This window comes from Coptis chinensis, chromosome 5 (assembly GCF_015680905.1).
Source record: "Coptis chinensis isolate HL-2020 chromosome 5, ASM1568090v1, whole genome shotgun sequence".
In the NCBI taxonomy this organism is placed as follows: domain Eukaryota; kingdom Viridiplantae; phylum Streptophyta; class Magnoliopsida; order Ranunculales; family Ranunculaceae; genus Coptis; species Coptis chinensis.
Window position 1 is genome coordinate 58,638,292 of NC_141460.1, and position 10,668 is coordinate 58,648,959.

General features: G+C 35.8%; 1 long non-coding RNA gene across 1 annotated transcript; it reads left to right on the top strand.

The window, feature by feature from the left end:
• The first annotated feature begins 3,658 nt into the window (after nt 1-3,658).
• On the top strand, nt 3,659-5,513 carry LOC147498139 (uncharacterized). The gene is made up of 2 exons (XR_015194220.1): nt 3,659-3,868; nt 5,410-5,513. It is a non-coding gene; the product is annotated as an uncharacterized LOC147498139 (long non-coding RNA).
• The last annotated feature ends 5,155 nt before the right edge of the window (nt 5,514-10,668 follow it).

The window sequence follows — 10,668 nt, forward strand, 5'->3', positions numbered from 1 at the left end:
ATATATATATAGGAAGCACTTGGTTTATGTATTCACAGATAATGTCAAATAATAGAAAAAAAAAATTGAATAGAGTTGTGCATAGACAACAAACAAGCGGCGATATCTGTTTCTCTTATTAAAGTTGTCTGTTTGTGTCAATATGTTATTTCTTTTTTTCATGGGGAAGATTGTCTTTGAATCTGTGTCTCTTTTTCTCGTATATTTTCTCGAACTTGTGGATTTCTTCTTGGACATTACATCAATGATTCCCATTAAAATATAATAATAAATTCACTATGTTGGTTTGTTCTTTCTTGACTTTGTATGTATGGTTTTTAGTCAAAGTTGTAGTGTCATTGTGTCAACATGTCATTTAGGGATTTACCATTAGATCACGGATTTTGAATTATATCGTCAAGATTCCATAAGCATTAACATAGATAAATTGAGCATCATCTAGGTTATTGTTGAGGTTGTCCACCATATTCCTAAAGCGTATCATTAAATAACCGACATGCTACCGTTGATTCTCTCGACGCATGTAAAGCGGCCATCGAGGACTATTAGCCAATGCATTTGATTGCAAACCAATCTGACCAACACCAATCAAAGCCACTTTCCTTGCGCCATAGTTGTACAGAGTCTATATATGTACACGAAAACAAGATTTCATTAGCACTTAGTAGAGACAATATTGCTATATATGTACATAATTTTGATGAACTAAGAGAATGTAGTCAATGTACCCACCCTTAGTTGAGAAAACTGTTGAATTAGAACGTCGCATATTGCAATGAGGGTGTATTGGCAACTAGTTGAGTACATTTGGGGCATGAAGTAGTTGTTAAGGTAGTCATTGTTGCCCAAATCCAACTGAATAAATACATTGCCTTAGATAAGCTTTGCTGAATTTTCATCCCCAAGTATATTTACTACTTGTGAATTCCCTCACAACTTATAGATCACAACAGAGGCAAAAATCTCAAGAAGCCCTTAACCATGCATAGTCATGAACAAAACCATATCCGTGTTCTAACAATTCCTAGTTGTTCAAACTTGTTCTTCGATGCCCGATAGAATAAACAAGTTAGATAAAAAAGGACTAGTCAATGCTAAGAAAAAAGTTGGCCTTTAAATAAGCCACATCAAAACAAAAAACAAGTTATTCCAATTTCCACACAAAGGAAAGCAAAGAATGGTGAAGCTTAAAACACTAACTTAATTATCAACTTCATTAAAAAGCAATCATTATATAAACAAAAAGAAGAGGAAAGTTAGCTATCATTAGCTAAGTTAAAAAAAAAATGGATAAAGGGGTAGTAGTAGATGATATAGGAGAAGGTATGCAGTGTAGTAATCATCCTTATAAGAATAACCCAGGTGGGATCTGTGCTTTTTGTCTTCAAGAAAAGTTGGGTAAGCTTCTTTCTTCTTCTTCTTCTTCTTCTCATCAATCTAGTCCTTGTTCTTTTTTTTCCTTCTTCTTCTTCACCTTCTTTCAGGTCTGATAGTAATAATGGTGGGGTTAGTAAGGTTGGTAGTGTTAAAACTTATGGAAGTTTGGGTTTCACTACCACCGTAGTCTACTAGTTCGGCTGCCACTCATAATGCCAATGCCACTACTCCCAATTTATATCTGCATTTCCTTTGTTGCCGAATTGTGAGGAGTTGAATGTTCTTTAGCTCAATGCAGCTACTAGGTATGATTATCTTTTGTCCTTGCTTGATATAGTGATTTGTATTTCATTTGTTATGATTAATATTGATTGGAATATCTTTTCAAACATGTCAATCTATTTGTCCTCCTTTTTCAAACTGTGACTACATAGTATAGGACCACACAAAAAGCAAATTACCCACTTTAACTTTGGTCGCTATTCACTAAAAGGTAGGAATCAAAAGTCTAAATGGCTCAATCAAGTAGAATTGTGAAGGTATTTCAACGTTTTGAGGTTGTGAATGAGTTTTAGATACGAATTATGTCTCGGATATTTTTCCCCCTCACCGCGTGTGTAAAGGGCTTCGTTAAATTTGCAACAGTGAAGAGGAAAAGTTACCGAAAGCAAATCGAATAGGTGATGCAATATTGGACTCTGAAGTGTTATTTGTTCATGTAAAGAGGAGTTAAGGACATAGTGCATAACGCCTCAAATAATATACAAAAAAGGAGTAGTGTCTATATGCTTATATTGCCTATTCAAGTATGGAGCTGGGAGGAACATTGCATATCTTTCTCTCCTGGCTCCTGCTAGTTGTTTCAAACCCAAGCCCCGACCGTTATACTTCGAGAAAAACAATAAGCTGCCAACCAACATTGCTGTATGATATCACTTAATGACTAATTTTAATCAACTCCATGACTACATTGTCTTTTTTGTGCATTAAAATAAGGTTTGATTAGCTTTTGATGGAGTTGCTAATGGCCATTCTTGACTTAATTGATTTCTATTTGGATCACATATTCAGTTTCTCATAGCTATGTTTGTTTTTGAAAGTTTTATCTGTTGATCCTAATTTCCCACGAATTTTGTTTTTGAAAGTTTTATTTGTTTTTGAAAGTTTCTCATTTGTAGCTATTTGTTAAGATCTCATTCTTTATTATAAGCGTATATATATATGGTATAAGGACTATTCCATTTCTTTGTCATGTGAATTATGCTATACACAACAAGTTTCAAGTTATTTTGTCATTGCACTACCCTGCCTCCAGCTTACGGAGGTCTCTAAGAAGAATATGTGTTATGGTTTTTCTTAGCACATGCAGGGTAAATATTTTTGGTCAGCACACATGCAGCAAGGTTAATTAGAAAGAACATGGTGTATGCGTGTTTGGGTTTATGTAAAGCCAAAGCATAGATATCGACCACACTTCTGAGGATATTAGTGTGTGTGTTTTTTTATTTGGAGACTTGTTTGTGTTTATTGATTATTCATCTCAATGTTTGTGGTGGATGGACATTTGGACTTGGTCAACCGATTTTGTCTCTCATGTTATCATGCACATATGTGTTCTTTTCTTTAACATGAATGATTAGATGTACATAATTCAATTTTATAATAAAGGTGTTGACTGTGACGAATAAGAAAATTTGCATGGAAAATTCTAGTAGTAGCTTATCTAAGTATACATTGCCTTGTAAATTTATACACTTGTTTTTTTCACCCAAACTGCCGAATAGGTATGGCACCTTAGGTTACTATCTTATCCCTCTAAGCTAGATGAAACTATTTGTGATATCACCATGACTCAGTTTCACGTCCTATTACTAGGAGCAATTTAATGGTGTTTCTGTTGTTAGCTCCCAGTGTTTATATATTCTCAGTCATGTTATTGAGTCACTTCTGTGATGGTAAACAAAAGCCGATTGCTGGGTTTGGTCTAGTATTGTCAAATTTCTTAAGGAATTTCTGTTTTAATACTTAGAAAATGCGAATAAAGGGTGAATCCTTAGAAAACGCCACCATCCAGCAAACCTAATTAGTCTTGTATTTGGACATAGCTATCTATACGTTTGTGTGTAGCATATTCTTTTCATACTTGGCTTTCCTCGTCTGATTATAAATATCTTATTTTCCATAGTAAAGTAAAAACTTTATTCTTAGAGATAGAAAAAAGCATGTCGAGCTTTCGTCCCTAAGTGTTTTCTTCTTGCTTTGAAGCTTGTTGTCGATTCTGTAAAAACTGCACCGGAGTTTGGTCCGTGATATCCTTTTATCTTTATTTTTCTTTTGAATGCTAATATTCTTTCCCCCACACACTAATAATCTGAATAGAGATGGCTTTATCATAAAAGATGAGATTCCATAGGCTGATACTGGAGCTGAATATGTTGTTGAATCGACTGGTGTGTTTACCACCAAGGATAAAGCTGCTGCTCATTTGAAGGTTTGCTTTCGTGTTCTAGCCTCTAATGCTTGTTTATATTGACGGATCTGTGTTCTGTGGTTTGTAAATGTTTATAAAAATGGGATTATTATATTATAGTCCACGAAACGGAGTTTTCTTATTGATACTATTTTGAAATGAAATAGTTGTAGTCGGTTAATTCTAAAATGGGGTTGTTATGTAGTTTGTTTCTTAGTATGTGTAGTGATCTGAGTCTATGCAAATGAAGTGACAGTTCAGAGTAGAATAATGATATTTAAAAGTAATTAAAATTTGTGTGGTTGGATATATATCTACTTAAATACTACTAATAAGATTGAAATGAATTTGATTTCATTTTATTCCTAGAAGAAATTCTACGGATAGGATTGAAATGAAGTGGATTTCTTTATTTCATTCCTGGTTGTGTAGTTTTTATGTATTGACTTTCTTGTGCCTCTACTATGGTTGCATACTAATTATATATATTGTTTTCTAAAATGTGTTGGGTTGTCAATGCACAAGGTGGTGCTAAGAAGGTTGTCATTTCTGCCCCAAGTGTAGATGCTCCCATGTTTGTTGTCAGTGTCAATGAGAATGAATACAAGTCAGACATCAACATTGTCCCCAATGCAAGTTGCACTACCAACTGTCTTGCTCCCCTTGCCAAGGTTTGTTTATATTTCAATGGTGTTAAGATTTTCTGAAATTCAGGATCTCTGGCTGTTAATTCGGGATCTCTCACGAAATTCAGGCTTGCTCCCCAAGTGTGTGCACTTCGTGAGGGAAAAACGCCAAGAGTAACTCCCTGCAGAATTCGCACCCTCTAAAGTTAAATACTCGCGACTCCCTCTCAAGAATGTTTCTCTGCGCAGTTATTATCCCCCCGCCGACGAAGGTTGTCGCGACACTCGGGTGAGATTTCTCTGCAGTGGAATTCACCGCCTTCCGTCGCTTTCTCCGAGCTTTCTCTGCCGGGTTGCGCCCGCATCCTCATGGACAGCAGTGCCCTCATGTACCACAGAGCCCTCATGGACAAAGATCAGCAGATCGCCCTCTCATGCTCGTTCTCAAGATCCTCCCGATCCTCAACCACAACGTAAAATTCGCAGCAGCCCCCCTCATGTTCTTCAAAGCCCTCTCTCATGTTCGGCAAAGACTAGAAATCTCGGCCAGCTCCCTCGTGTTCGCATCAGCTCCTCTTGATCAAGAGCACCCTCATGCTCATGGGATTATACCGCCACAAAGGCATCTATTCTTCTGCGTAAGACACTCTAAAACAGTATATTCGTGGTATGGGATGTAAACATGTGTTGCTTAATTGCTTTGTTTGCCTTACTTCACCTGAATCATCGATGAGAAGAGAAGACAAACTAGCTTAAATATAAAAGAATATAATGTGCCTAATAGCGGATGGGATTTAACCGCTAAAACAAATGGGTAACTAACTATTCATGAATATCGCCTATTTAAGGTATTTTAACTATTTAAGGTAATGTTAAGTGCTTTTCTTGGATTCACAAGAACTTTCTTATGTCTGATTGTAATTTACTTGTATGTAGGTGCAACAATCAAAAGGTATCCCAAGGGCATCTGATTATCGGAATTCCATGCCAAGTGTCACTTGCAGGTAATTGCATTTTAACAAGGAGTTCGCTAAACCTTATTTTTAACTTCAGCTGTATCTATTGCCACACATGTTATGGTTGTTATCTATGGAATTATCACACACACTACACCATAATAGGATGTTTTCACTTCCATCCATTCATTAATTTTGTTTACTTTACTGGATCTTAATAGTACTAGTGTAGTTATTAATAATGCACCCTTTATAATTTATGTGAAAACAGTCTGTGTAAGTGGCTTGACACGCTTAGCTCATGAAGGTTTGCTATTTCAACTAGAATGAAATATGAGTACATCATTAGTAAAATTATTAAGTCATTCCGGAAAAGAATGTATTTGGTGAAGACTGAAAAACGAGAGAAAATACGAGATTATTGAAGAAATGTTTAAGGTAAGTAATTTGCGGCAAAGAATAAATTTGATTGCTCCATATAGATGATCAAATCTGGTGCTAAACATATATTTTTAAGTTTTTATTTATTGTATTATACCCCATGTAATCCATTTCGTTTCCTTCTTGTGAAGACGTGAAATGGAAAAACAATGTAGATACCACTTGAAGTTAGGGCAAGAACTGTTCTTTCACACTATTACATTGTGAGCACGTTAACTACCACCATTATTATGAACCCATTTGCCAAAAAGAAACAAAAACGTATCAAGATTATATTGTTTTCTTAGGAGCTCAAGTTTGTAAAACAGTAGGTCACTTCTTCTAATCATATGTTATTTTTCGCCTTACCACTTGTGAGGTTTTTGTGTGCTATTGTAAGTATTTCTCACCATCTCTCTGTTTTTAGCTGCCTTTTAGTACTATTGTTCATGGGTAGTGTTCATGTATATGATTTAATTTCATCTAATGCTCTGTTTCGTACTTGGTTCTTAATGGAAAAATCAATGAATGAATTACTTTTAGATAACATGTGTGTTGATTTATGCTTAATGTGTACTATCTTATACATAGAGGTTATTTGTTGTTAATCACAAGAGAAGTTTCTTTATACATGACTTACTCTCGATTCAGCTTTTTAAGATAATGAAAAAGGCCGTTATGTAAATGTTGGGATATGGCATATGATTGATCCACGCCGTTGTGTTCATGGCTCATTTTGTTGATCCTTGGTGTTGTTGGTCATTTTTCTTTGTTATTTAATTTAGATTTAATGACCTTATTGCGAACCGAAACCTATTATGAATGACTTCAAACAAACCTCTTCCACTTGTTCTCAGAATGTAAGAGAAGATCACATCGTAAATTATCTTTAGTATCGTTTACCAAAAATACTGATTTATTTTTCACCTTTAGTATCGTTTACCAAAAATACTGATTTATTGGTTCATATGTGGGAGAAAAAGTACATGGAAGCCAATATGCTCATAGTTCAGGCAGCTAGAACAAATTCAGGTTCTGAGATAAATCGTGTTTTTGGACTAAAACTATATTATTTATTTTGTCTACTCTTTACTTCCAAATTGTTAGATACTATTTTGAACTTGTCTCCTGATATGAGTTTTTGTAGTTTGTAGCTTCTCATTAGAACTGTGGTTTAGTACTTTGTATGTAGTGGTGAATTCTAGTGGATAAAGTTTTTGGGACTAGTTAAGCTGGTATTGTACTGAAAGATTTTGTGGTGGGGATAGAGTTAATTAACCATATAAAGTATTGCACCCATGCAAAATCTATTAGGAGTGGATTCTATAGCATATTTTCGTGGAAACTATGTTCTCTTTCTATAATTTACGATATCTCTGGCACCTCATATGGTGCATTGAGAGAAAAGAATAGGAAGTTGGAAAACATAAATGGTATGGACCACACAGAAAATTTGTGTGTGTGTGTGTGTGTGTGATGATGTATGCAGCTACATCACAGTTAGATGCAAAAATTATGTTTTTTGAATTATTTATTGTTGTAATTTTGTGTTGCACTTGAATAGAAATACTTTTACAAGTTACAGTTTTCCCTTGTTTGGATCTTTCATTCCTTTTTATTTTTTTTTTTTTTTTCTGAAAGTTGAATTGGATTTTAAGTAGTTAAGGGATTCTGTGTTTACACTATCTCCAAGCCTGTTTAATTGCTTAGATGGTTGCTAGTTAGCCCTGATTACCCTAATTGTTGCAGAAACTATTAGGCACTATCATTTACGGAGTTGCGGGTTTGTAGAGGAGACAGGATGGAACAATGGTCTGTTACTTACTTCCTTACTCGGTTCAAGCAAAGGATTCCAAAACTAATTTTAGTTCTGTTGGACATGTCTCAGATAAATGCTATAAATGCGACAACAGAGGCAGCTTGCCTAATTCTAAGTGTGGACGAGACCGTGAAGAACCCAAAGGTAAGGTTTTCTCCAGCTAGTTGTATGGCGTTTGTAGTGTTATCTATCAAACATGTTACACTCGGCCAAAAGTTTTGTGTCTTCATATCCCAAGAGTTCAGTTGTTCAAATTTTCTTATTTCTTTTTCATTCCATCGTGCCATCCTTGGTAGTCACAAGTGTTTTTAATTTTTTCTTTGCATTGTTATTTTCTAATGGCTATTCATTGTATTGATAATCCAAATTTGAGTGCACAAGGAGATGCTACCGCTAGAGCGGCGGGTTGAGGGCGGGCGGGCAGTTTCTCGTGGGTCGTGGAAGGGGAATGCGAAGGCATTGAGCTTTTGGGTTTGAAGATGCCAAGGACTTCCTAGAGTGAAAGGAAGATTTTGAAAGCAAGGGTGGTTTGTTTCATTAGGAAGTTTGCTTTCCTGTCCTTAATTTTGTTTGCTTCAGTTTGGAGTGAGTTTGTAGCTATATATATATATTTGTCTAAACCATTCTTGTATTCATTGGATTCTTGTATTCATTGGTTATTGTAGGTTTAGCTGGTCTTGCTACAAAAAAATGAGAAATTATTATTTTTTATTAGCAACCCATTAGCAACGGTTTATAACCGTTACAAATGAATTTTAAATTATGGAAATTTCTGTTTGCAACGCTTTGAATTTCTGTTTGCAACGCTTTTAAAGCCGCTTGAAATTTCTGTTTGCAACGCTTTGAATTTCTGTTTGCAACGCTTTTAAGCGTTGAAATTTCTGTTTGCAACGCTTTGAATTTATGTTTGCAATGCTTTTTTAAGCCGCTTGAAATTTCTGTTTGCAACGCTTTGAATTTCTATTTTAACGCTTTTTAAGCGTTGAAATTTCTATTTGCAACGCTTTTTAAGCGTTGCAAATATTTCCAACACTTTACCGACGCCATATTTGCAACGCTTAAAAAGCGTTGCGAAAATTATTCGCAACGGTTTTTTGCCGTTGCAAATAGCCTGTTATGGTGTAGTGAGATCTAGTTTTATTAATTAAATTAAGTTTTAGTTCCATTTAAATTCCTGTTTTAGATTAAATCTCTGAATCATTGTTCTTGATTGATTAGATAAATAAAGTAGTATTTTTATCAAGTTTGAATTTTGTCATTTCCAAATAGATCTAATTTCAATTCTTGTTCCTATTTCATTCCAAACATTAAGTTAGATTCATTATTGTTCAAATTAAGTAAATCTAAATTTCTTACATTATGTTTAGTTTAGATTCAATGGGAAATGTTAGATTGATGATTCAAGGCTAAACCTCCATTAGAGGGGTTGATGAAGCCTTGATGAAAACTTAGTTGTTTAGTATAGAAACGTTTTAGCATCTATTCCACTCTAGAAGGTCGTGTTTCACCATGAGAATGGGTGGGCAACCTCACATGCTAGTTAGTACTTGGTAGAAATGCCATGAACACTAGGGATTAGACTCGGAATTCTTGCCGTGAAAACATAAGAATCGAGATACCACAATCTGCATTTCAGGTCATTAAGTTGGATTCGAGGTGGATTCAATTCCCCTCTAATTCCTTTATCTAGAGTCAAACAATAGTATTTCCATAGCATTTGTAGTTAATTTCTAGTAATCATCTTAATTAAGTATCGTAGTATAATATTTCGTAAAGCTCTCATTGACTTAAGAGCGACTAGTTAGACTTAGAAAACAATCCATGCTAGGAAACTAGGAGTGGAACGAACTTCGTACTCCATTTAGTGCAATTCGCATTGAGAGTAGAAGCTTTGATAATCACGTAAAAGAATAGTTCTAGTTTACTTACGTTGTGAAGTCATAGTTCATTTCGTAGGTAGACTACTCATTTTATAGTTATCAAATGGCGCCGCTGCCATCTTAGTTGCACTTTAGCATTGTTTTCATAATAGAATTAGTCATTTTTAAGTCTCATTTCACCCACCCACCCTTGTTTGATTCATACTGTGGTTGCCGTTTCAGTTTTGGAAAAATTCCGCGAGAAAATACACCGAAGGCCACGCTTCAAGAGCCGACCAGCTAAGTTACCGGAATTCTCGCTTTAAACAATAGGCCGCTTCAAAGAGAGCGCGACCCACGCTTAAGTTACCGAGCTCGACTTTAGAAAGCGCCAGCTAAGAGCCAAGACAAGATACGCCAGCTTTAGCTGAAATTTCAGGATTTCCACGGTTTGATTCAAACCCGAAGTTGTCAAGTTTTTCGTGTTCTAATCTCTTATATACACTCAACACGCTGCACACAAGACGCTATTCATAAGCGAAGCAAAGGACGCTTATCGTATTCCTTTCTTCCATACCTCGCATTTCTAGTTAGAGGTTTTCTACTAGTATATCAGAATTGTTTGGAGTGTTGCATGTTTAGTTAAGCTTAACTTAGTCTTGCATGAGATTAAGGTCTGGTCGAACAAAAACAACAAACGTAATTACACGGCAACAAACAAGTCTATCTAGTACACCACCCACGACACCTCTAGCTACTATCACACACACCATACCTGACATAATGGCTGAAGAAAGAGAGACTCCTCTCTCTGACTTCTACAAAGCTTTGAGCGATAGCCCTAAATCTTGCATCGTTCTAGCAGACCCAGTGGGGGATTTTCGAATCCCCCCAAACATATTTAATTTGTTACCCGTTTTTCATGGGTTAGACCATGAAAAACCTTATCAGCACATGCGTAGGATTGAACAAGTCCTTACAACATTCCACCATCCTACGGTTGGTACGGAACAGATTAAATTAAGGGTATTCCCTTTCACATTAGCCGATAAGGCGGCGTCTTGGTTAACTGCCCAAGCGCCTAATTCTGTGGACTCGTGGGCTAAACTTGTTCAGCTGTTTATGGAACATTTTACCCACC